The sequence below is a fragment of the Artibeus jamaicensis genome, unplaced genomic scaffold (assembly GCF_021234435.1).
Source record: "Artibeus jamaicensis isolate MK-2021 breed Jamaican fruit bat unplaced genomic scaffold, CSHL_Jam_final contig_490, whole genome shotgun sequence".
NCBI lineage: Eukaryota > Metazoa > Chordata > Mammalia > Chiroptera > Phyllostomidae > Artibeus > Artibeus jamaicensis.
Window position 1 is genome coordinate 9,513,452 of NW_026521861.1, and position 26,407 is coordinate 9,539,858.

Here is a 26,407-nt window from a genome sequence, read left to right on the forward strand (position 1 = left end):
CACCTGGCCTTAAATTATTCCTTTAAAACTCTGGAAGGTCAATTCCAGCTTCACAGCGTTCCTTCGAGGTCATGCCCACTCCTTCACCATCGCCACACGGGCTTGTTGCAATAACGTGTCCTAGCATAACTACCACATGTGTCCTTGACAATTGACGTAAGTTAACGATAGAACGCAACAGGCGAGAGGAAGAGGGTAGTAAGGCAATGCACGTGGCACGAAAGCTCTCCGGTTGTATAAACTAAAACTCAGCTCTCGGTTCCACGGAGTCACAGCAGCGGGAGCCCGGTGCTGCCAGAGAAAATGAAGACGCGATGGCGCCAGCAACGAGAGGAGGGGGAGAGAAAGCGTCTTGTGCCCACGGAAAGTCCACACTTCGCTCCTCCCTCCCTCTAGTGTCTATCCAAGGTCGAGAAGTTTAAAAAAAGAGGAAAAAAACCGGAGGTGCCAGACTACGGACGAAGGGGAGCCAACTGTGGGCTCTGAAACTCGCAGAGGCAGGAGGGCAACTCTGAAGTCAAACATCCCAAGTTCAAGTCCCCCCGTCTTAGTACCGGCGGGACTTCAGATACAGTGGTTAACTTCGATGCCCTGGTTTCCCCGCCTGGAAAATGTGCATAATACGATAGCTCTTACCTCCTGGGATTCTGGGAGGACTGGAAAATACCCATGCAGAGCCTCGCACCGTGTCTTAACACCCAGCGAGCGCTCAGTACGATCACGCACCGGTCGCCCGCCAGCGCCAAGTCCCAGCACCCGCCGGTCTCGGAGCATCCCTGCCGCCTCCGCGCCAGAGCCAGTGCCCCGCGTCCCGTCCGAGCGCGCAGGGCGCTGAGTCCGCAGAACCAGCCCGGCTTCTGATCCCCCGGAAAAGCACACTCCCGGCCCCGACTCCGGCACTACCCGCGACCCACTTCCCAGGGAGACCCCCGAACTCGGGGCAGAGGTCGGGGGACACAGACCGCTCCGGCAACTTGCGGGAGCCGCGCGGGCTCCGGCGCAGAGGCGACCACGCACCTGTCCCGGCGCTCCCGGCCCCAGCAGCCCCCCGCAGCCCGCCGCTGCCCTGGCCGCAGGCGCTCGCAGCCCCGCCGGCGTCAAGAGCTGCAGCTGCCGGCCCTTCGAGTCTCCACCGGTGCTCACCGCAGTGTCGCGCTCCGGTGACGCAACGGGCGCCCGGGAATGACGGGCCAGCCGCGAGTCCGCAGGCCTGGGGTGGCCCGTGGCCTTGCACGCCGTGTGTGGGTCTCGGGGGAGAGTGTGTGCACACGAGTGTGTCTCTCGGTGGCTAAGCAGGGTGTGTGCGTGCCCAAACGAGTGGTTGTTCTGCCTCGGCGCTGACTCACGTGAGCGTGTGTGTCTAAGTTTGCATTGTGCAAACTGCTCAGCTGGGAGCTTGTATATGCACCAGGCGCTGGTGGGAGTGTGCCCCGTGGATTTCTGTGTACAAGTTGATCCGCCTTGTTAAGAGCTTTGTAAGACTATGTAGAATTTATTAGGTAGGGACTGGGGATGGCCCTGTTGTGTAATTTCTGTAACAGTGGCTGAGTGCCTTTTCCTTAACGGGAAAAAAAAAAAAAGAGGAATTAAAAAAAAAAAAGTCGTGAAGGAGTCTGAATCCAAATTTGCCTACTGTCAGCCCTTCAAAGTAACGCTGGAGACAGAGGTTCTTTCACAATATTTTTCCTGCTGTAGACAAGGCCATTGCTTACCCAGGGCATCAGTAAATTAGGAAGAAAGCAATTACATCTTGCATGGACTCAAGCCGCAATCATTACCTTTGAACTAGCAGCTGAGAATACAAAGATGATTTAGAATAGTCCTTGCCCTCACATCTCTGCCACCAGTCCTGGCCTCCCTTGCACACATTAACCCTAAGCCTCTCTTCAAAACATGTCTATAGTCATGCCCACCCATCAAAAACCACCCAGAGCTTTCCAACAGCCCACGGGCCCGGGCCCGGCACAGAAGGCGTTCACAGGTAGGCTTCCACTTTTCCCACTATTCTCCCTCAGGAGCCCCTTACTTCAACCTTTCTGACTGTCCCCAGACATGACATGAACAGTCATACTACTGCGTTCACGCCAACACTTTCCCCTAAATTCTTGTTTCTTCCTGAACTAGGTCTCCAAGCCTTAATCTACTCAGCACTCACTGATGATCCTCTCCTGGGAAACCAACCTCACAGACTTACTCTGGTACCACGCCTTGGGTCTTTAGCCATTGTGTCATTCTTCCACAAGATAATGAACTCATCATCGCTGTCAGTGACTTGCCTCAGTCTCTTAGGTAAGACTGTAGTGCTTTGTAGTGTTAAGCACCCAATACACACTTGTTGGAGCTGGGGAACAAGAAGAAAAACAGGAATTCTTTCTCTTGAGCTTTCTACTTCTGGTATAAATTGATCCCAAAATGCAGGTGTGTTCCCTCTTTTAAAACAATCATGGAGATACACACACACATACACATATACATATATATCTTGACGTTTAAGACCCTGTTTTTATCAACCCCCATGCTCCTTAGCTCCAACCACACACCTAAATACTCAAGGACTCTGCTAACCAGAATCAGAGAAATTCTAATGTCAAAACATCATGAAATTTTATGTACAGATCACTGGTACCTGACCAAAAAAGGAAAAGAAAAAAAGGAGGGGGCAGGGAGAAAACAAACAAACAAAAAAAAAAGCCTCAGGTTTTGAGTCACTGCTCAAGAGAAAGTAAGGCAAACGAAGCAGAGAAAACATTACAGGAATTAAAAGGTAAGCCATGGGGGGAAATGAGATTGTTTCACGTGAAGTTCATTTGTGGGACTCATAACACCCATTGCACAAGAGTGTATTGTACTTACAGGAGTGTGGATTGCACATCTTCAGGTTACTTAACGAGAGTTGTTTTGGAAACAAGTGACACCCTTGGCAATCTTTCTTATAGACAGAACCACGATAACCTAAAGTAATCTAGTCCAGCCGGCCAGGATGGCGCAACCGGGACTGAATTTACCCTCTTGCTACAACAACTAAAACAAACTAAGCAAAATAAAGCAGGAGGCAGCATAGGACACTTGTCTACAAGGGAGTAAAAAGAATGAAGAGAAAAATAAGCAGAGTATCGGGAGCTTGATAAACACACAACTGGATTCCCTAAAGTAAAGGAGAAATATGATAGGAGAGGTCAGGAAGGACAGAAAATATTTGTAGAAACAATGGCTGAAAACTTTACAAATTTCATGAAAACTGTAAACTCACAAATCCAGGAAGCTCAACAAACTAAGTGGAATCATGAAGAAAACTATACCAAAAACATCACAATTACATTCTTTAAAACTAGTGGGAAAGTGAAAATTTTTAAGCAATCAGAGGGGCAAAAAGGCATTCCCGTGCAAAAGAACAAAGATAAAAATGACATTAGACTTCTCATCAGAAATTGGCAAACAAGAAGACAGGGGGCAGCCTCTTTAAAGTACTGGGAAAAAGTCTATAAAGATATGCTGTGACGTACAAAAGCTGAAAGAATATATACTTGTATCACCTGCAGACATTTAGTATAAGAAATGTTAAAAGAAAATCCTTCAGGTAGAAAGAAAATACAATCAAACAGAAAGCTGAGTCTACACAAAAGAATTAAGATCTCAAGAAATCACATGTAGGTAAATAAAATGTTTTCTCCTTTAATAAGATTCTATTCAAAGATAATTGCCTAATGCAAAAATAAATGGTATGTTGTACAGCTTATAACATATGTAGAAATAAAATGTATGACAAACAACCACATTCAGAAAGGGGAGAGTATTTGTTGTAGTATTCTTATACTAAGCATAAAGTGGTCCGATATACTTGAAGGTAAATTGTGATAACATGTATACTCTAACTCCTATAGCTAATACATCAATGAAGAAAGTAGAGTAGAAAAGTTAAAAGAAAGCTCTCATGAGTTTAAAAGAAGTTAGTAAATGAGAATAAAGAAGGCAAGGGTGGGGTACAGAGAAAACACAGCAAGATGTTAGATTTAAAACCAAACATATAAGTAATTACCCCCAAGTGAAAGGCAGGTTGTCTGACTTGATAAAAAAAAAAAAGCAAAAACCAATTGCTGACTATAACAAAAAAATCACTTTCAACATTAAGGCAAATAAAAGTCAAAGACTTAAAAGCAATGGACCATGCTAATGATAATCAAAAGAAATACAGGTGGTTAGTTAATATCAGACAAAGTGAATTTCAATGGAAAGAATATTCCCAGAAATAAAGACGATCATTCCATGATGATGAAGGAGTCTATCTACAGGAGGAAACCAATTCTGAACATTTACTCATCTAAAAAAAAACTCATGGACACAGATGACAGTGTGGCGATCACCAAGAGGAGGGGATGGGGGAGGGGGAGGAGGGGATGGGTGCTAAGTGGTGATGGACAGAAACTTGATTTCGGGTGGTAAACACACAATTCAGTGCGCAGGTGCTGTGTTGTAGAATTGTGCACCTGAAACTTGTATAATTTTATTAACCAGTGTTATCCTGATAAATTCAATAAAAAAGCATGCATCTAATAAGGAGCTTCCATTATGTATGAATGAAAAACTGGCAGAATTGCAAGGAGAAATAGAAAAATTAATGATTATAATCAGCAATTTTAATATACCTCTCTCAGTATCTGACAGAGCAAGTAGGCAGAAAATCAGAAAAAATGTACAAGGCTTGTGCAACACTATCAACCGTTTTGGCCTACTTGACATTGAGAACAAACACTACACCATATACTATGAGTGTTTACTGCACTCAACGGTAGGAGAGTATCTTTCTTTGCAAGTGCATTTCCAGAACATTTCCCATGACACACTGTACTGTGAGCCATAAAACAAGTCTCAGTAGATTTAGAAGAATTCAAAGCACATAAAAAAACATATCCTGACCACAATAGAAACTAGAAATCAATAACTTATGGGTATCCAGAAAAAAAAACATACATTTGGAAACAAATATGCTTCTAAAAATAACATGGTTTAAAGGAGAAATAAGAATGGAAATTAGAAATTATTTTGAACAAAATGATATTGAAAACCTAATATGTCATAAGTTGAGAGCTATAACTAAAGCAATACTTAGTGAGAAATTAATAGAAGTAAAACTCTATGAATGTAACAACAAAAAAAAAAACACACAGTAAAGCATTTAGTGTTCCCAGTCACGTTCCAAAACCTGAAAGACTCACATTGCAGAGAGGGGGGTGGGAGACTGTAAGGAAAGTGGGAAAACCTTTGGACAGTTTGGTGCATTACAAAGGCACAATGTAAATGTAAACCCTGTGAATGTACAAAATGTGGGAAAACATTCCAGCACTCTAGTAGTGGAGAGAGTAAATGAACAAATTCACATGTAATTCTGGGCAGAGTTCTGGCCTCTAGACTAACTTGAACATATGGAAGGAAACAGAGCGTTAAGGGACAGTCCCTGCCAGCGTGTCATGCCAGTGGAAGGCAGTGGAAGTGACTTTAGAGCGTGCTGTTTTGACAGTACCTTAGGCAAGAAGAAAATGGACTCTGCCTGGCTCTCTTTCACCACATTTGGGGCAGAACAAGGGCTTTGGTTTGACTGAAAACTGCCTTACCAAGTAGAGTAAGCTAGAAATTTCAGATAAGCCAAGCAGCAGGTGGTCAGACTTCTGGGGGGGGACTGTCTTGGCAAGTCGATCTGGACAGGTTACAAGACAAGGCCCAACCCCACCCGAGCCCCTGCCCCCCAACTCTGTGAAGGAAGGCCAGCAGGAACTAGGTAGGGCTCCCCAGGCCCAGCCCGTGCTGGGAGGGCTCCAGGCTCCCAGCCACCAGCTGTGCCTCAGGGGAGGACACCAGCTCTAGATGGCGGTCTGAGTACGGGATCTGCTGACCAATAAAGCAGGGAAATTAAAGTCTCGTTTTTTTAAAAATCATTTTTAGTCTATTCTTAAGAAGTGAAAGGATTTTTTCCCCCTTCTCCTAGAAATGTATCCAGGTTCTATGGCTTAAATTCTGAGTTCCCTAAGCCCATAAGGCATGTTGAGTAATTGCAATTAACAGCCTCTTTTGTTACTAAAAGCCAAAAAGAAAAAAAGAGAGACAGAAACTGTTGGCTGGGGACGGTTGCCAAGAAGGCAAAGCCTACATGGGCCCCTGTTACTTTTGTGTGGACCTGGGCTGGAGTGTTTGGGAAGGCGGTAGAGGCCGGAGTGGCCCAGGCACTGAGAAGGGGCAGAGGGCAGAAGCTCTGATCACGGTCCCTATCCAGAAGTCCTCCTTCCCGCCATGGGGGGCCTTGGGGGTAGCAAGTCTCAGAAGGAGGGTGAAGGAGGCAGGACGGGGAAGAGTCTGGAGTCTTGGGAACCTTCAGCAAAGGTCCCACTGGCTGATCACGTTGTGGAGGGAATGGCGCTTCACACACACGCAGGGCCTGGGCTAGGTGACGAAGGAGACCTCTCCAAACCCAGCCTGGGCCTCTGCTTTCAGGCTCCCTGCATGACACAGTACCAGACAAAGGGAGAAGAGGGGAATCGCCCAAATGACCGCCCCTGGACTTCTAGGGTTCCCCGACATGAGCAGCTCAGACGGATGATTTGAACACCCATTCATTCATGGCACATTGACTGACAGCCGGTTCTGTGCCAAGCACCTTCTCAGGCACTAAGGGCACGGATGAAGCTGTCACACAGGGAGCCTGCCTTCGTGGCATTAATCGAGTGGCCTACGGCATGTTGGGAGGGAGACAGTAAGCAGAAAGTGGGAGACAGGGAAACAAATGAAACCACAACAAAATGTGAGACGTTCAGAGACAATCCAAACTCACCTATCACAGAGAATAATAGAGGTGACCCGCCTTGGACAAGGGGGCCAGGCAGGGCCTCACTAAGGAGGAAGCAGGCACGTGAAGGCTGCGGTGTGAACAGCATGGAAGAAGCCAGGGAAGAGCTTTCCCTGACACCTGCCAAAGCCCGAGGGAGGGCAGCGGTTGGCGGAGAGGACAGAGCAGTGTGGGCTGAAGGGGAAGAAGGGGAAAGCGGCAGGCGGAGGCGCTGGGAAGCCAGACGGGCCCGGTGGGGCAGGGCTTTTGAAGCTATAGTAAGAAGTTGGGAAAATTGAAAGTCAAACTGTGGCCCTGGCTGGTGTGGCTCAGTTGGTTGGAGCATCATCCCACAACCGAAAGGTTGGAGGTTTGATTCCAGGCCAGGGCATGTACCTAGGCTGTGGGTTCAGTCCCTGGTCCAGGCACATACAGGAGGCAACCAATTGATGCTTTTCTCTCACACAGATGCTCCTCTCTTCCTTTCTGTCTCCCTTCCTCTCTCTCTAAAATCAATGAAAAAAAAAATGTCCTCAGGCAAGGATAAAAAATCTTTCTAAGAAAAATAAAATGAAATAAAATTGTGACATGTGTCATAAAAGTAGTGCCGGAATGCACACGCCCTTTCCCCTGTAAATATCAGAGAAGGATGAACCTAAACAGAAGCTCAGGCCTGCAGACTAGGAGGAGGGATGGGCGGTGACCAAGAGCTACAATGTAGGTAGGCAGGCAACTGCCTGAGACAAGTTGGCAGCACAGAATCTAGGGAAGAGGTAAGTAAGCCATTTCATAAGCTACCATTCCCTGAGCACTTATTATATGCCAAGCACTGTTCTAAGAACTTCATAGGCATTATGTCCTGCAACCCTCTGTAACTAGCCCCGGTACAATCTGGAAAACATAAAGTCCCAGACAGCCAGTAATGGGACTTTACTTACTACTGAGACCTACTTGGAAAGGTCTTAGGAGAGCAGAAAGAATGAAAGGGAAGGGTGAAGCAGTCCAGAGATCAGCAATAACAGAAGATTACTGCCCTCCCTGGAGGAGTGGGGTCACTACCCTCCAGCAGGGCTGGAGTGGCTAATCAGGTTGTTAACAGAGCCAGGGGCCAGAGACAAGTAGGAGACGGCTGGGACTAAGGAGAGAGGGGCTGCCGAGAAGGAGCTGAGTCCACCAAACTGTCTGTCACTGCTGGAGATGTCACCTGAGAAATAAGAAGATACCCTCCCAGGCTTTTCTCTCTATGTGCCCCGTTATGACCTGCCAGCCGCTCTGATTTGACTGGCTGAAGCAAAGAGCAAGGCAGCCTGAAGAATGGATTAGGCTTTTCCCATCCCTCAAGCATAGAGTAGGATAGAGGAGGATGGGGAGTGGATCTGAGGGTCAACAGGCAAACGAGGGGCCCATCCTTTCACAGCTCCAAGAGCTAGGAACTATTATCACTCCCATTTTTCCTATGGGAAAAACTGAGGTGCAGGGAGAGGGAGTGGTAAAGAAGAGGCAGAACTCCAATTTGAGTTTATCTCTATCTGACTCTGGAGTCCAAACACATAACTAATATATTTTTGGGCAGCGCAAGTGAGAGCCTAGTAGTTAGGACAGGGCCACCAGATCCTGGGTCTGAAAGCATATCTTAATGTTAACCCCACTCTATAAAGTACTCAGAGGGGGTTGGCTTAGGAACTGAGTTGGTCGTCTGAACATCAGTAGCTAACCCTCAGTCTTTTTAGAAGAATGTCTGAGGGTGCTGCCCTGAATTTCGACCTTGATTCTCTCACATGCTAGCTTGGGCCAGTTATTTAACCTCTCTGGGCCCCAATTCTCTCATTTTCAAAGTAGATTAGCTAATGTCCACTTACTTATTGCATTATTTTAAGGTAAAATGGAATAATGCATAAAAAGTAGTTAGCATGGTGCCTGCCACATGGTAAGATTTACTAAGCAGTAGCTATTATCATTGTTAATTTCTTCTTACAGAGACTCCAAGGACAAAAGAGAGATCCTATGCCTTTGAGCTGGAATCGTGGTATAGAACTTGTCCTAAAATCTTTGGAAATCACATGAGCCCTTAAAGTTACTTTGTTCTGGGAAGAGTATTTCTGTATCAGTCAGTGTGGACTAAGTTATGATACAGTGATAAATGTCACATTGTCTTAAGACACAAAGTTTGTTTCTGTCTATGGTGCAGATCAACCGCAGGTTATTTAGAGGCTCTGCTCATTAAGGTCACTGAGAGGGGCTCCCTCATGTCCCCCACTTCTGTGATTGCTGAGGCTGGGAACAGAGAGTGCAGTGAACCACGCACCAGCTATGAACCCATACATCACTTCTATGCCCATTTCATTACCTCGAACAAGTGGGTGAAGAAGCGTAATCCTACCAAGTACCCCAAACAAGATAACTACACATTTATGAACAACCCCCATGACTCTCAGGACAACCTCAGAGGACCTTCCGGTTGGGTTGGGTGAAGCTAAGGTCCCAGTTTGGAATGAAGAGATTTGTTACTTCTAACAGGCCAGATTACCCTGCAGAACATCATAAAAATATGTCTTTGTCATGCTGGGAATTGCATGTCTGAAGACAACTTATCTTTTAGGGAAAACTTTTGTTCCTAAATACTGCTAAAGACCACTTCCCTGAAAATCGCCAGTGGTTCTGGGAAGGTATTGTCCAATGTGCCCTGTGGAGCTGAGATGCTGGCTGGAAGCAAAACGTCTCATCTTCTGGAAGAGGGAGCCTGACGTGGACTAGACTGTACATGCCCACGGTTCAGGGAGGTCTTTTCCAGAACCTCGCCACTGTTGTGTAACCTGATGTCAGACTTTTGGGTACTGACGGTTCATGGAGCAAGTTCAAGCTCTAGGTGTTAAGAAGCAAGGCCTTTTCTCAGCTTTCACAACCCCACGCACTCCTAGATTCCTTTCCATCTACCTGGAAGGTTTTTCTTGACCTCCTTTACTGACTCAAGACCCTCTTTCATTTTTACTCCATACTTTCTCCTTAGCAGATCAAGAACCTAGGAGTCTTTCTTAACTTCTTCTTAATCCATCCAACATGAACTTCTAGTAATTTTACCTTCTTATTAGCTTGAAACTCATTATTCTTTTCATCTCCCTCTCTGTCTGCACTGTCCTAGTCCAGGCCATGACCATCTTACCTGGGGCCATAGCAACTTAGCACCTGGAATCCTTGTGTCTGTTTCCATCTCACCACGCTCCCCAGTGGCCCACACCTTGGCCAGAAAGAAGATTTGAAAATGCAACAGGCAGTGACAAACATGCCCTGATCCCATGCCAGCTGGTTAAAATCCTGTCAATCATTCCTCAAGTTTTCAGGACAAAGACTTGAGTCTTCAGCACGGCTTCTAATGCCTGGTGGCTCCTGCTAACTTCACAGCTCTCACCTCCTCTCATTTGTCCCTTGTTTCTCTGACTTTGGCAACCCTGGCTTTCTTTCAGTTCAAGAAAGATGGATTCTGGGCTTTCCTGACACACATTGCCTCTTCTGCCGGCGGTGACTCCCACACAGTCCCCTGCTTTCTCTCCAGGTCATGCTTTGTAATTAAATCTTACCTCCTCATGAAAGCCTTTATTGACCCTCAGACTAAGTCAGGCCCCCATGTTTTGCCCCCCATGGGAACTTGTCACAATTATAACTGAATGCTTAATTATAGAATCATCACCTAATATCCACCTCTCTCTCTTAAATATCACTCCTGACTTTTCTTATTCCCTTCCTCTGTGTTCTAACATGTGCAGGGCTTTGCTCAAAACAGACATTCCAGATCTATTTGTTGAATATCTAAATACAAGACCTGATTAGGTAACAGTTTAACAAAGGAGTGTGTAAATGGCTATTAAATAGTCCTGGACAGGGTTAGCTCTAGGGATAGAAGTCCTCGGAGTAGAACACATGAAACACAGAGTTTGGGGGGCTCGGGACTCTGTAGGTCTTGGGACACCATGTGTGCAAGCTTGATAGAGAGGTAGGAAGAAGATTCCCTTCCCCACCCTAGTCACTCCCTGGGCCAGAGAAGAGGACAACAGAAATAACTACCAAGGAGGACAGGGGCCCAGGTCTCCAGTAGTGCCCAGCCACACGGGGGCTAGTGGCCCAGCATGGAACTGAATGCTGCTATGGAGCCCAAGGCAGAGCAGAGGCTGGGAGGCCAACGCACACCTGCCCAATGAATTTGAAGGAAGGAATTTGCAAGGGAAAGCTAGACATGACTGGAGACAGAGTCACTGTATTTTCCCTGCCCTAGAATTGGCCTTTGTCAAAAAAAAAAAAATTATTAGATGGAAAAGACAAGGAGAAGCAGAACTACTTTGCATGTAGGCCATTCTTTTTTTAATGAGTTTGAAGGAAGCTAGAACCTTACTAATTAAGTCTTGTTGGGAGGAAGATCAATCTATGTTCAACGAAGACGATTTTTAGAATATTTTTTAAATTAGCATATCAGGGACATAGAGGCCCCCAAATTTTCTTTTGGAAAATTTATTGAAAGTTCTAAACATGCTCCTTACAACTGTCTTTAGCTATAACTTAACAGATTTCTCCAAAGAAGAGGTTTCCAAAATAAAGAGTATTATCCACCCAGGTTCCAGTTGTCTAAATTACCTGGTATAAAGCAAACTACAATAAGCATATAAGCCACTGGACTGTGTCTTTAAGCAAATATTTTCTGATAATCGTCATCACACTATTTCACAGAAGACTTTAAATTTGGTACAAGGATGACCTCCAACACGAAAGTAATATATTGAATAATAGGCTTTTCTGTAACGTAGGGTCGCAAAGTACAATCCCCTGATCTAACCCCACTTTGCTATAGAGCTGATTGGGTGGCCAGTGGAGCCTGACCTCTCATTCAGGGTGACTTATACTGTGCTCCTTCTTTTTTTTTTTCCTTCAAGATTTTACTTAGTCTATTTTTAGACAGAGGGGAAGGGAGGGAGAAAGAGAAGGAAGAAACATAAATGTGTGTTGTTTCCTGTGCGCCCCCTACTGGGGACCTGGCTGGCAATCCAGGCACATGCCCTGACTGGAAATTGAACTGGAGACCCTTTGGTTCGCTGGCTGGTGCTCAATCCACTGAGCCACACCAGCCAGGGCTTCACTCATTCTTGTTGCACATTCTTTCCTGCTTAGTTGGAAAAACATCTGCCCCTGTTGTCAAATTATTTTAGTTACTTTTTCCAGAGGCTCTCAGTTCTGGTCCAGGGTTCCTACATTATCCAACATAAATCACTGAAATGCATATGTAAATTTCACATGTGTACATGAATTGTAGAATTCCAGGTCACCACTATACATACAAATGGGATTACATAAACCTTAATGTCCATAATGTTGGTGTTACTCCAGGTTATTTATAAACTATGTTTTTAGAAAATAGTCTGTCTAGATTTCTAGGTCAACTCTCATTAACAATTGAATAAATATAATCTAGGTAGAAGATCGATTATATCAAAGGTCCCATCAATTGATCAAATCCTGGAAAGCATGAATTTTAACTACCCAGAGACAAGGTTCAGTTGAAGCCTAGAGGGTTATAGCATGCCTTATGTACAGTGTGGATTTTTTTAATGGTGATAATGGTTAAAATAATAAAGATTTCCACATGGTCCGTAACCCCGTTTCGTAAACCACAGTGACTCAGCCAAACTGTAATTAGGCAGAATAGTCTCCTCTCAGTGTGACCTGCAATCTGCTTCTATTTACAAAACCAGAGACGGCACATATAGGAATCCTGTTGCTAACTAGGCCACCGCGCCATAATTACGGGTGCCATACAGACACATCCAAAACGATCATTATTCCAAACCCATAATTACAGCTTGACAAACTGTATCGTCCAGAACTATGAAATATGGCCTGTAAGCTTAATCTACGGTTTTAATCTTCCTGCGCCTTATCTGTAAAACAAGGCTAATAAGAATCCCAGCTTCGTAGGGCTGCTGTGAGGATTATGAGCTAAAACATGTAACGCAATGGACAATCAGTACCCAACGCATGGTAGGCACTATATAATGTTTGCAGTCATTGTAAAACTTCCTAGGAAAATGTCCGCACCTCAAAAGGGAAGGCTTTATTGGATCCAGGCATCAATCCCCCTTGCCTTCACAGGCTGTAATCAATCAATGCATTATTTTAGAATCACAGGCTTCCGCAGCACCAACCCCAACAAGGTTTCCTTCTCAGGTTACAAATTTGCATACAGTTTTCTTCTGATAACTATACAGGTGGTCCCAGACTTCCGATGATGCAACTTACAATTTTTGGATTTGACAATGCTGTGAGAGCAATATGCACTCAGTTGAAACCATGCTTTGAATCTGACCTTTTCCCAGGCTAGCCACATGTGACATGATGCTCTCCCATGATGCTGAGTGGTAGGAGGAAGCCACAGCTCCAATCCAGAGATCACACAGGTAAACAACCAATACCCTACAGCCTGATGTGTTGCCAGCATTTTTATGGATATTGTATTGTGAGCAGGTTTAACATCGACTGGGCTAAACTATGATGCTTATTACGTTAGGTGTATTAGATACAATTTTGACTTACTATGGGTTTATCAGAATGTAACCCCATTGTTTTTCAAGGAACATCTGTACTTTGATTTAATCAGTAAAATCTTTTAAGCAGGAGCTCCTAACTTTGACGTCACAGAATTGGATGCAACTCTAAATTCTCCCCCAACGGGGCAAAAGTGTGCATATAAAAGTTTACATTCAACTTACGAGGGTTCATAATGCCCCTCTGAGGTCCTTCATGGACCCCAGATTAAGAATCATCATTTGAGAGCCTGATCTGGAAGATAGCCAAATTGAACCTGGTTCTTTTCAAAATGTCTAAAGCAAGATGAGACAGAAACATGTATTTGCACAGTGTAAAGGAAGTATTAACCTCTCTGAGCCAGCTAAGTACTATCCAATAAAGGGTTCTGATGATGATAAAGGAGGGGGAAAATGAACAGTGAGAGGAGGAGTCGTCACTCAGAATGGATAAAGGTAGGTAAACTAAAGGTGTCCTTTTACCTTTGAGAGAGCCAAGTATGCAGCCGCGCTTTGAAACTGGGAGCACTGTATGGCTGTTATTATAGCAACTCTGGAGGCAGTCTGAGTAACTGATTGTATCTAAAGCTTTCTTTTAAACCTCAAACAGGTAAAATATTATCAGTGGGGCTCTTCACGCCTGGTCAAGGATTCAGACACAAAGGAAATGTTAATTATGGGAACTGAGCCGTGAATTCTGAGTGACCCTAGGGACAACAGGATTATCTGGTGGTCTTGTGTTGCTGGAAATTTATTAGAGGGTTTTAAGGTTACATTAACTGATTTTCACCTTAAGTGCTCCACCTGGAGAAGCATTAAAGGCTCCTGATAAGGAATGATTTTAGAGGAGGAATGACATCAGCCAGGAGAGCTTTCAGGTGAGTCAGGGGTACTATAAGGAGAAAGGCCCAAGGAGGTAGGTGGCTGTGACCAGCCAGGGCGGAGCTGTGGGCTTCCTGCCACCAAGAGCTGTCACCCAACAAGAGCTCACCAGGCTTCCACTCATCTCCTGTTTCTAACAGTCACTAGTGACAGGGCCCAAAGAGGAAGGATAATACATTCACAATAAATGTCACCGGATGAGGCCAAGGACTCAGCTACATTATTGCCCCCCCATGATGGCCTCCGATTGCGCCCCTGCCTGTGAGCGTCTTCTCAAGCCCTGCAGCGCCGCCCTCCTCTTACCCGGGCTGAGCTCTGCTCCCTGGTCCTCTCCCTTCTCCCCGCCTCACTCTGCCTCCATCTCCAAGGCCATCTCTCAGTTCGTGGACTCACCCAAGTTCATCCCTGGTGTATGTATTGTCCCCTCTGCCAGGAACATTCCTTCTCTGTGTGCATGGCTGACCCGTTCTTATGTTCTGGTCCTTGCTCAGTTAGAAAGCTTTCTGTCCTTCCTGAAATGTGCCACTGTCTTGAATATCACTCCCTTTTATCGATAGCACTTACCACCATCGGAAAATAATCGTTGATTTATTTGTTCATATTGTGCATATCGTCCATTAGAACAGGGGCCCCATGCGAGTGGGCACCTTCTGTGTCTCGATCACTAATGCAGGCCCCAGGCTCAGCGCAAAAAATGCACCCAGTACACATTTGTTGGATCAAAGAATAAATGATCATCATAATAGCTGCTATTTATCAAGCTCTTACTCTGTGCCCAGCGCAAAGCTGCAGGATTTTATAAATACCATCTCACTGAATTCTCACAGCGACCCTCTAAAGGAGATGTTTATCTATTATTCTTGTGGTACAGATTAGGTTGCAGAGGGGTTATGCAGCTTTTCCAGTGTCAAAGGTAGGATTCTGTGAGCTAGCAAGCAATCGGGGCCTGATTCGAACCAGGTATGTTTGACTCTGATGCTCATACTCAAATCAGGAGGCAGTACACATTTTCTAGAAAGAACCAGATAGTGAATATGGGAGTCTTTGCAGGCCATATGGTTCTACGCATAGCAACCACTCAACTCTGTTGTGCTATGAAAGCAACCATAGACAGTACATAAACAAATGCATGTGGCTGTGTGTTAACAAAACTTTATTTACAAAATGTGGTAGGCAGGCATTGGCCCAGAGGCCATAATTTGCAGATATATATTCTGTATGCTATGCTAAAGGGGTTTTCAAAGAAAAAAGGGGGGAGAGGAGTAAAAGAAGAGCATTAAAGTGTGTGCTTGGTGCTTGGTGAGCCCTCTTTAAATAAGAACAATAGCAGGTGGATAAAACTAAGGTAAAAAAGGCAAAATCAGCGATAAGGTTCTGGTAGAAATTATAGCTGTATTGATTCAACTTCTCGACTGAATTATAACCATCACTTAAGACCATAGTAGGGTTTAATTCAAATAAGATGTTCCACTTTAACCAAGTTCCCATTCATACTGTAATCACATAATTTCACATGCCACCACTCAAGCAGATCTACATCACCCTCCACCCCAAGGAGGCCCCAAATGTTCACTATTGAAGGTCAAAGTGCACCGAGCCACTCTGACGGTTTAAACCCTCCTTCTTTCCAATGTGGAGCCTGAACAGTGGTCTTTCCTTCTCAAGCAACCGTAAGAGTTATTGGCAAGAGGTGGAAGACAAGATATGACTCACAGGTCAGAGAAATCTCTGCAGCCTCATTGGGAAGGTGACCACTCTGGGGTTCAGTTGTCGAGTTGTTCAGAGTGGTGGCTCATGACACTGAATGAGAACTAAAGCAAGAGACCAACTCGTAGTCTCTTGGGTCTGGGATGGGAGGCAAAGGCTGAACTTTGGAAGGTGGGGAACAAGGGACAAAGGCAATGGTGTCTGCAGTGCTGATCTATGCGTGAGTGACAGGCTGGTGTGGGCCAGAGCCGGGCAGGTGGTGGAGGGGGGAGGCCTCTTCTCGGTGCTGTTTTCCTCCCCTGGGTCACTAGAAAGACATGAGACAAAATATTCACTTTTCTTGTCCCCCAGAGAAGGAAGAAATGACATATAGTTCTTAAACCAACAGGCACATTTTCCTGGACTCGTATGCAATTTTCTAAACATGGGCCTTGCATGTTGGAGTAAGTGACAAAGATTAAACTTCCGTCAGGCTTCTGAACCTTTTCCTTGGCCCATCTATGTGCTTGGTTCATGCATGTGTAAAAATCTAGTTTTAGCAAAACCAGAACTCTGACCTCTCCTCTGTCAACCCCCCAGGTGGTGTCTGATGCCCTAGCCCATCTTCAGCAAAGAATCCTGTTAGGTCAATTCAGCCAGAATCCCCTTACCCTAATGTTACCTCTTAGTCATTTTCCATCCACTAACTGCCTCCACCCTGCTCCTTGGCTATAATTCCCACTTGTTCATATTATACTTGGACTTGAACCCAACCTCTCTCCTGCATTGTAAAATCCCATGGCAGTGGCTCCTACCTTATCATGATGGCCCCGAATAAAGTCTGCCTGACTATCTTTAACAAGTGCCGAATGTTTTTTTTCTCCAACATAGTAAAGCAGCCCCAGCACAGAACACCCAGCACCTGCAGGGGACCCTAGAGGTGCCAGGTCTATCCCAGCCCTGCTGTTACCCCACAGTGATGTCCTGGGCACCCCTGCCCCTGGCTTTCCCTCTCTGAGCCTGTTTTCTTGTTAGCAACAGAATGAGTCAGCCTCCTACCTTCTCATCCACCCAAATGTTCATCTTTTTTCATCTTTTTGTTGTCTGTTTAATAATTATTATATTTGTGATTGTTCAGAGGTGCTATTTAAGATGCTTTATGTCATTCATTAAAATGGATTTCTACTGAGCATTTAGCATTTAGAAGGATTGTGCCACATGCCTTGGATCTGCCCTAGTACTTAACTCTCACAACCTCCCTATGAGGAGGGACACTTGTGTTTGCAGACTTCACAGGTATGTGAGCTGAGGTTCAGGAAGGTGACAGGATCTTCCCAAGGCCAGAGAGTCAGTGGCAGAGCTGGGATTTGAGCTTGAACCTTTTCTTTTTCCTTCCTTCCTTCCTTCTTTCTTTTCTTTTCTTTTTAAGAACTATACTGTTTTTGTGTGCCCTGTAGCCCCTGGTCAACATCTAACACAAGAAAAAATGCAGATTCAAACTCCTTTGCCCCAGACTCCATGATATCTCTCACCATGTCAGGCTATCAAATACCAAGATGTTTTCCTGGAGGAGATGGTGCAGGAGTTGCCTCGGATGTCCAACACATGGCCTTTGCCCTTGTGAACCTGAGAAAGACACTCAAACCCATTGTGGAATCAGGGGCTCCTGAGGAGCAGTGCTGATAACTTACAAGGCAGGAGTTTCCTCATCCTTGATTATTCCTTCATGTCATTCTTATGCACAAGCAAACATTAAACCATGGTCTCCAAACATCTCTGATTACTGGAGACCCTCTTTTCTTTGCTAGGAAGAGGCAATCCCTTTAAGGTTGGACCAAATCAACAATCTGGTGATTCAAGGGAGCTGGGGGCTCTCCTTAAACAAACCAAGATTTTTAAGAAGGCAAATCAGTGCTGACCTGATCAGAGAGTCTTGGAGACCTGTGGTGGGATAAAGGTAGATTCCTAGAGATAGTGGAGCAAGGCTGATAAGATTAATGTCTTGTACAGATCTGATTCTCTCAGGGGTACGGGAGAGAGAAGGGAAACGAGTCTAATTTTTGAATGTCTGCTATGATCTAGGTGATTTTGTGTACACCGAGTGTTAGGTCCTGCCAGCAGTAGGTAATGTTGACATTTTACAGATAAAGCTAATAAGAGCCTAACCAGGGATTTTCTTTCTCTCTCTCTCTTTCTCTCCATTTTTGTTTTCATTCTACTTCATTGCTTGCGTAGACACCAGCCTACATCTAATTCAGATTTCCGAGATGTAAATGGCATTTTCTCAATTGAATATTTGTAAAAAAAAAAATTTAGACTGCTAAACTTAATACAGTGCCTAGCACAGAGTAAGCTCAATAAAATAGGATGAATTAACAACCAGTAATGTTGTTTATTAAAGTGGAGTTGATATCATCTGATCCAGTCGTTCTCAACTGGAAGTGACTTCACTCCACAGGGGACATTTCAATATGTCTGGAGATATTTTCAATTGTCACAATAGAAGGGAAGGGTGCTGTTGGCATCTAGTGGGTGGAGGCCGAAATGATGCTAAATATCTTACAAGGCACGGGACAGCTTCACACACAGAAAATGATCTGACCCATAATCTCAATAAGATGGCTGATGTTAAGAAATTCTGATGTAATCTAACATGTCTTACAAATGAAGCAGGCAACCATGACTCAGACAGACAGAGACTTGTCCAGGTCCATACTACTGGTTGATGGCAAAGTCATGGTGAGAAATATCCCCTGAAACCTTCTACAGTGTTCTTGCCAGAGCTCAAGCTGCTGCCTAGCCAGAGGGTTGCCTGTTACAAGAGAGATGGTTTCAGTGGAAAATGACATGTTGGCACAACAGCCCAGGTAAACCAAACATAATGGGGCAAATTCAAGTGTACCTAGCCTGTTGTCCCTCAGTGTGAGTCATCTTCTCACTAGGCAGGCAGGGGAGGTTCCAGAAACCAAAAAGACCAGGCTTTGGAACCGAGTGCTCACCTAGAGGCCTTTGCTGCTGACCAGCCTCACTGGATACCTTCCTTTTCGTAGGATTGCAAACTAACAATAACAATAATCAAACTGAAGAAAGAATTTCCTTTTAATAATTAAATAGGCAAGTTAAAAATATTAGTGATTATGTGGTCATATTAAGTCAAGGTAGAAATGGCTAGCAAGTGATTCTTTCCAAATCATATGAGTCATTTGCACAATCATTGTCATCAATGACAACTTTTTGGTTTCCTATGAGCCAAGAGATGTGTTGGGTCCCGGAGAAGAGATGGGCAGAGGAAGAAGAGGAGGATGCACCCCTGACCTCAGGAAGCATTCAATTCAAACACGAGAGTCTGGGTTGCGTCACCATCACAGGGCAAAGCCAACACTGCAAAATGGGCGAAGTGAATCCCCGTTACTGCTAAACAGCTAAGCCTGGCACAACTTGCTTATTGTAAACAACTTTTAACATGGGAACACTCCCTTGCAGCCCAAGAAGTTGGACTTCCCCACTTGCATTATTGGGATTTGGCCTGCCTAATGGTCATTTTTTCTTTTGATCCATTAAGCCCCCCGGGGGAATTCCAATGCCCTGTACCATATCCAAAATGACAGGATATCGACATGCAATAGTGGACATCATTGAGTTATGGCAGCTCATTTGACTCCCAAATCCCTCCACTTAAGCTGGCAAACGGAGGACCCCAAAAGGCTACCCTGGGCATCTTTTCCAGCAGCCTCTAAGCTGCATCTACATGGAAGCAGTAGATCTGGGTTAACACAACTCTGAAGATTGACTTTTCCCTTGAAATTTCTATGAAAAATTAAACATCCTGATAACACTGAGTACTAATGGTTTTTATTTCCACTGCAACTGCTTTCTGAAACGAATAATTCCCCTTTAGATTTTCATGAGTTTGGCCCAGAAATCAGATACTCAAGGCATTAAACATACAGGAGCTTGGGGCGCCAAGAAAGGAGTAGTGTCTGTTTAAGCATTTGGCTGCCACAACCAACTTGGTGTCTTGGGGAAGTGAGTAGAATTTGAATGCACCGGCTCTGCCACTCTCTGCCGCAGACCTGAAATCAGACACTCAGAAAGACACCCCGGGGCTCCCGCCTGGGTCTGCACATGGGTGTTAACCTCCGTGACAAGCAGCTTGCTGAACAAGGCTCCCCACACTTTGAGCTCTCACAGTGCAGTAAACTGAGGGATGCTAACTTTTCAGTTCTGCCCAGCCATAATATTAAAATTAAACTAAACATTCACTGGCAATCCAAAAATACCATCATTTGATAAAAGAAAGAATGTTTTAATGTTTCAAGAAGCATGAAGGAAAGACTCTCAGGACAAAGGGAAGTTCTTCAGATGGAATACAGATAGCTGCATTAAAGACGTTGTGACTTTGTCCTTAGTTCTTCCATTGCCCTAGACTGGAAGGAAAACATAAACCAGCACCCATCTGATGATGTCTGGAAGGTGGGTACTGGGAGTAGCCACTGGAGTCTCCTGGAAAAGAATTGGGTTTGAGACCTAGAAGGTATTCCAGGCCAAGGACAGGGAGGGGCAAGGGGATTGAACTGGGGGGACAGGATTTGCCCTGAGAAGAAGCCTCTGCTCTATGGTGGCACTTTCCACACTGTAATGCTACACTAAGTAGCTTGTTTAATTACCCGTCTCTTCCCCTGGGCTTTGAGTTCCTAGAGAGTGGTGCCTTGTTGCCCTGAGTCAGGCAGCTAATTAGAGGAGGGGTGGGAACGGTGCTGTAGTGAGCAGACATTCAAAGGAGAGACAGCAATGCAACAGGGACACACAGTGCCGCTTCACAAGCCCACAAAACCAGAGGAGTATTCTATGATTTAATTGTGTGTATCATTTCTGGCTGATGTGTGGTAGAGGGCCCCCCTCCCTCCATCCTATCCGGCAGACTCACCCTGAGCGTGATCCCACAGGATAATTAAAATGTGCTCCAAAGAGAGTGGGAGGGGGTCAGGACTGCTGCTGTCCCTGGGAGGTGCCAAGGGACTGCTGAGCAAAGGCTCAGCTCCTCCCCTGTGGCGCCTGGAACCGTCTCAGCAGGAGCAGGGCTGGGGGCAGGGCGGGGGTGCCCACCGTCTCCTGCCTGCCTACTGATTGACCCCCTTGGTTTTCCCATCACCAACTCCAAAAAGAGCTCTCAGTCCCAAGGATTTCCATTGTCCCAGGCCCTTCTTTCTCATAGTCACTTTTTGGAATTGACTCAAAGAAAACATCATGCACACTGTTAGCAGCAGCCCCCGGGTTAAGTTCCACAGCAACCACCCCTTCCCAGCAGAGAACGTCCAGCCCTGGGGGAGATGGATGGCACTTTCTTTCAAGACTCATTTTGGGTGTTTTTTGTTTTTTTTTAGCCAACTTGATTTCTGCCAGGATGTGGAAGCCCAGTACACAGAGGCAGCCTTCCCTAAACTTCCCACCAGCCCCAGCAGCACTGGGAAGAGGCCAAAGGCAAAGCTCACTGAGCAAGTGCACCCAAGGCAGTGGGTGGACAAGCAGGGATAGGGCTCCTGCCCCCCGTGCTGCTTCGGAGCCCAGGAGTGATGATGGAGTGTTTTCATTAGCACTGGCTCAGCATGCAACTGGGAGCCCCATAATGTATCTAAAATGCTACTCAACCAGTTCCACGTTGGTGGGATTAACAAGGCCATGGGTTCTGGGAACTAAATGGTGCGGGTGGGCTTCCCATTGCCAATATTCTGTTGTTTTTTCCTCTTAGGACCTGTTGGGGATATCTGTGTTGGGTTACGTTTGCTATTCCAAGTCTCTTTGGAAATGCTCTTGGTCTCACGTACTATTTATGACATGGAATCTCTGTTTCTTTCGCAACATCAAACCTTTATGGTTCTCCCACCAAACAGGGATTTTGAATCCTGAGTTCACATGAAGACAGTTGTGGGCCCTGAAGAATCGGTCTTAATGCCTGTTCCCCTGCACCAGCACCCCCAGGACTGCTCCCTTCGGGAATCACTGGCTAAAACAGGGGTGTCCCCAGGAGGTTCTACCTCACACCCTGGCCAGCAAGCAATGGGTGGGGACTGACCTGAGGTGAGAACAAGCGCCAGGTAGGGAAGAGAAGATGAAGAGATGGTGATGGAAGTCAAGGGCACAGGGGAATGTGAGAGAACTGAAGGTGCTGACATCGCCACTGTTTCTGGAGCCTGATGCTGACCATTGCCTTTCCTCATTGTCCTCCATCACCTTAGCCTTCTTATCACCTACCAGAGCCTCCGGCTTTGTCTGGGAAAAATGCTAACCAGCATTTCACCAGAGCTGCCGCTAAAGCCCAGAGAGCTCAGAGAGGCACTGTGTGCAGTGCAAAAGGAACATGGTGCTCCTGGTGGGAGGCCGCGTGGGTGGGGGCAGGGGCAGCTGGGAGCATTCAAGGGCAGCCAAGGAAGACTGCGGGCTGGTCTCCAAATCCTCAGCTCCATGCTCCCCTCTCCGCCTGCCTGTCCGTGAAATGTCACTACCGGAGAACACTGCCCCAGGAGGGTTAGTCATCCAGGCTAGACATGTATGAACTTGGGGTGAAGGACATGGAGAACCTGGTTTTGGTCCCCAGTCCCTGACTTAGGGATTTTTACCTGGGAGGAGTGACCACAGGGCAGTGAGAATGCTGGGCTCTTGCTGAAGAGTAGGAAGGAGGTGCTGGGAGAAAAGGATTCCGAGAGACAGAATCAGCCAATCCCTCCTTTTGCCTTCTCTGAGTTTGAACCCAGCTTCTTGCCATCAGTGGAGACAACTGGGGAAGGAGAGCGCTGGACAGGGAGTTGGGAGAGCCTTGTTCAACCCAGCTCCGTCTTGTTGTGAGTCGGGAGAATCAAAACACCAGAGATGAGCAGCTCAGCTCCGGGAACCAGCCAGTGCAACCCCCTCACTTCAGACCCACAGACTGAGACCTAGAGTGGCAGGTGCTTCACCAGGGTCTCCATACCGAGCACCTGCTGCGTCTGGCTGAGGTGCACATCAGGCGCTCAAAGCTGTTGGCTCATCCAAGAGGGCTTTCTCGACCAGCTCCCCACCTCCATCTAAATTAGGCCCTTTGTTCTTTTTCCCATCACAGATGGCAATGACCTATTAATTTATGTGAATTTTTAATGCCTGCCTCCCACCCACCCCCATTCTACAAGGTCAGGGGTCTTTCTTTCTCTGCCTTATTCTCCACGACACCCCTTGCACACAGTAGCACACAATGAGATTGATTACATTCAGAATCTCAATTCTCAAAGCAACCTGGTGAGAGAAGTGCTATGCTCATTTTACAGATGAGGAGAGTGGGGCTTGGATAATTTTAATGACAAATGGACAAAGCAAAGTTCAGCAGGGGATGTGAATGACCCTTCCCCCCATGCTGTACTCTTCAAACCAAGGTGATCAGACCTGGGAGAGTCCCTTCAGCCGGGCACCTTGGGTTGGGTTTTCCCAACTGTGATGCCCTGGCACCAGAGGCCTCGAGATCACTCCCCGAGAGAGGAGGAGAGGGGCAGGGTCACTCTGGGACTGAGGGCAGCTCAGAGCTGGGGTGCCCAGTTTGGCACCCAATCTTGCCAAGCCAAGTGCCAGATCAGGGTCTACTCAGGGAAGACGAGAAACTGACCACCACACAGCAGTGAGGGGTCCCCCACTCAGCAACTGGGGAGGCAAAGAGAGAAACAGGAATATCTGCCTGGCAGGAACATTAGAGGGGACCCCTCACCAGGAGGCAGTGAGTCCAAGGCTTGGGATTTGGGAAGGGTAGGCTTTGAACCTAGACACTTTGGAAATTGAATTTCAGCTCATGCACTGACTATCTTGGGCATGTTACTTATGGTCTCTTAGCCTTAGTACTTCTAAAACATAGGATGATGCTAACCACACTATCTCACAGGAGTAGATGAGATACACCAAGGAAAGCCCCCAGCACAGGGCCTGACCCAGTGGGAATCTCCAACCAATGCAGTCTCTTCAAGTACTTCCTTCAAGGCTCAACTGAATTCCTGATTGGAGCCCCTTTCAGGCTAGAGGTGGGAACCCATGAGTGATTAAACCTAGCTACAAAGGTAGGTGGGAGGCCAATGGGGAAAGCAGATCCTGATAGAGAGAACAGAACACAGAACTGAAAGCATCCCAGGCCAGTCTGTGCCCACTTACTACATTATCCTCAAAGCCTTGCTCACATCCTGCACCGTGGTTCATGAGCAGTAGGTCAGCTGAGTGAGCAGGCCCAGCAGAGGAGGTGGGGGAGCTGCCATATTCTCATCATTAAGACGAGAACATTCCAGCTTTCATCTGTAGTGATGAAGCCTTTGACATCCAGCTCTGTCAGAAAACACCGCTAAGCTGGGTATATGATGGCGGTGGGAAGACAGCGCATATCAAGCACAGATTGCAAAGTGGGAAACATTCTCACAAACAAGGTGCCTGGCCCCCCTCTTTTCTCTCTGCAACCTACCTCCCAAGGCTTGGTGCCAACCTCATATGACTTTAAAGGCCATGTTTTATTTGCAAACCAGGCTCAATGATGTTTCAAGCTAAAGCAATTGAATTTCTCATAAAGTGTCCAAAACCCTCTGAGAACTTTGGGGTTCTGAGCCCGAGGGAAGGATGACAAGGTGGCCAAGAGACCAGGTAGATATCAGGAAGGACTTTACAGGGAGCAAAAGCAAGCAGACCTGAATGGCACACCACGACCCGAGCTCACGCCCCTTTGCAGCTGCAAACAACTCATGCCTTGACTTGAAGGATTCCAGGATTCCGAGGTCTTGATCCTTGTACTTCCTCCCTCCACATTCTCTGCCTCTCCTGCTTTTCACTCTGCTAGTCCAGCCTTCCCACCCCCCATCTCACCCCATTTCTAATGCCATAACATCCTAAGAAATTGATTCCTCCCCCCACAAAAAGTCTTTTTTAATACCTGTATGCTTGCCTCTGTGGTGTCTGAGGAGTTCTTTCCAACCAGGTGCTTAGCAAAGCCGATCAAAACTCTGGAGAAGACAGCCCCAGTCTGTGTGGGAGCGAATCAAAAGCTCCACGGGGTGCCTGTTTGTATGGCCAGAGGCTGAAGGACTTTGGGTGCTCGGCAGTAACCTCAGAAAAATTCCCTAGGCAGCAGCAAACTCTTCCAGCACATTTTTAAACACCCCAGCAGGAGGAAGCCTCTTGAATCAAATAATAACCAGCCAGAGATAAGGCCTGCTAGGCTGATCTCTGTCAGCCAATCACATGCTTCCTTCCGACTGCAAGAACAAACAGACCCAGGCTTCTGGAGTGAGTTTCAGTGCTTGTTATAATTTAATGATGCTGTGGGTGGTGTCTTCTTGGCTGTGCCTGGTGGGGATTTTCTATCCGTGGAGTGAAGCTCTGAGCTCAGGAATCTCATTTACAGTGGCACCTGGCACAGGGGCTAGAGCTGAGTATCCTGAGTGATCATATGGGTCACGCAGCTTCCTGCCTGGATGCTTCCATGTTGCCCAGAGTTCTTGCTGCTGCTGAGAAGCCAGGCCTGAGTGGGGCTGAGCAGGGCTGGGTCACCAGGGGGGAGAGCACATTTGATACACACAGTGCAGATAATTGACTTTGACCCTGAAGAGGTTGTTTAGACCCTAGTGACTTGCTTTCACATGTTGGAGATGCTTAACACACATTTCCTATAGGTACTGAATTGGCAGTGACGTTGAACTTATCTGCACTCTTCATCCTTTCCAGCCATCCTCACCTTCCAGTGCTATCAGTGCTGTTCAGCCACAGAAGTATCATTAAAAGGATGGGCTTAAGGGGCTATACAGGTCTGGCAGTGACTAATGGCCCTGTGTGTTTCTAGCCTTGTGACTTTGAACAGGTCACTTAACCCCCTCCTTGCAGAGCTGCTACAAGTATTAAAAGAAAGAACTCTGCCAGGTCCCTATAAGGTTCTTATAGGCCCAGAAGAAAAGCAAACGAATCCTTACATGGTCTGGATGTATTAGGGATCAATATTTAAAGGAACTTAGGGAGAACCCTTTTGTTATGTGAGTAACACTTAGCCATCAGCAGGACCAAATTTAGGACACTTCATCACCCCCAAAAGAAGCCCCTTTCCACCATCCTTCATCCCCCACCATGCCCCAGCCCTGCCCACTCCAGGCAACCACCAGTCTACTCGGTGTCTCCTACGGATTTGCCTATTCTGGATAGGTCATACAAATAGAATCATGCACTTTGTGGCCTTTGTGACTTGCTTCTCTCACGTAGCATAATGTTTTCAAGGTTCACTTTATTCCTTTTTTATTGCTGATTAATATTCCATTTTGCATGAATACACCACAATTTGTTTATCCACTCACCCATTGGTGGAAATTTGGTTCACTTCCACTTTTTGCTGTTATAAATGATGCTGCTATGAACAATCGTGTACAAGTGTCCAGCCCCTTGCAGGACACAGAATCACCACCCCTTGCAGGAAAGCAGGAAG

The 26,407-nt window shown here is 46.2% G+C and overlaps 1 protein-coding gene across 6 annotated transcripts in view; it reads right to left on the minus strand.

The window, feature by feature from the left end:
* Nucleotides 1-25,179, minus strand: part of GPAM (glycerol-3-phosphate acyltransferase, mitochondrial) — a 56,409-nt gene extending 31,230 nt beyond the window's left edge. The window contains exons 1-2 of one of the 6 annotated variants that reach the window (XM_037165604.2): nucleotides 24,872-25,179; nucleotides 2,195-2,341 (exon numbers count right to left, since the gene is read on the minus strand). The gene's annotated coding sequence lies outside the window, so the exon portion shown is untranslated. Of the gene's footprint in view, nucleotides 1-3; nucleotides 831-1,017; nucleotides 1,211-2,194; nucleotides 2,342-24,871 lie in introns of those variants that run through there. The other 5 variants (XM_037165603.2, XM_037165602.2, XM_037165606.2 and 2 more) reach the window with 5 other exon arrangements.
* Between the last annotated feature and the right edge of the window lie 1,228 nt (nucleotides 25,180-26,407).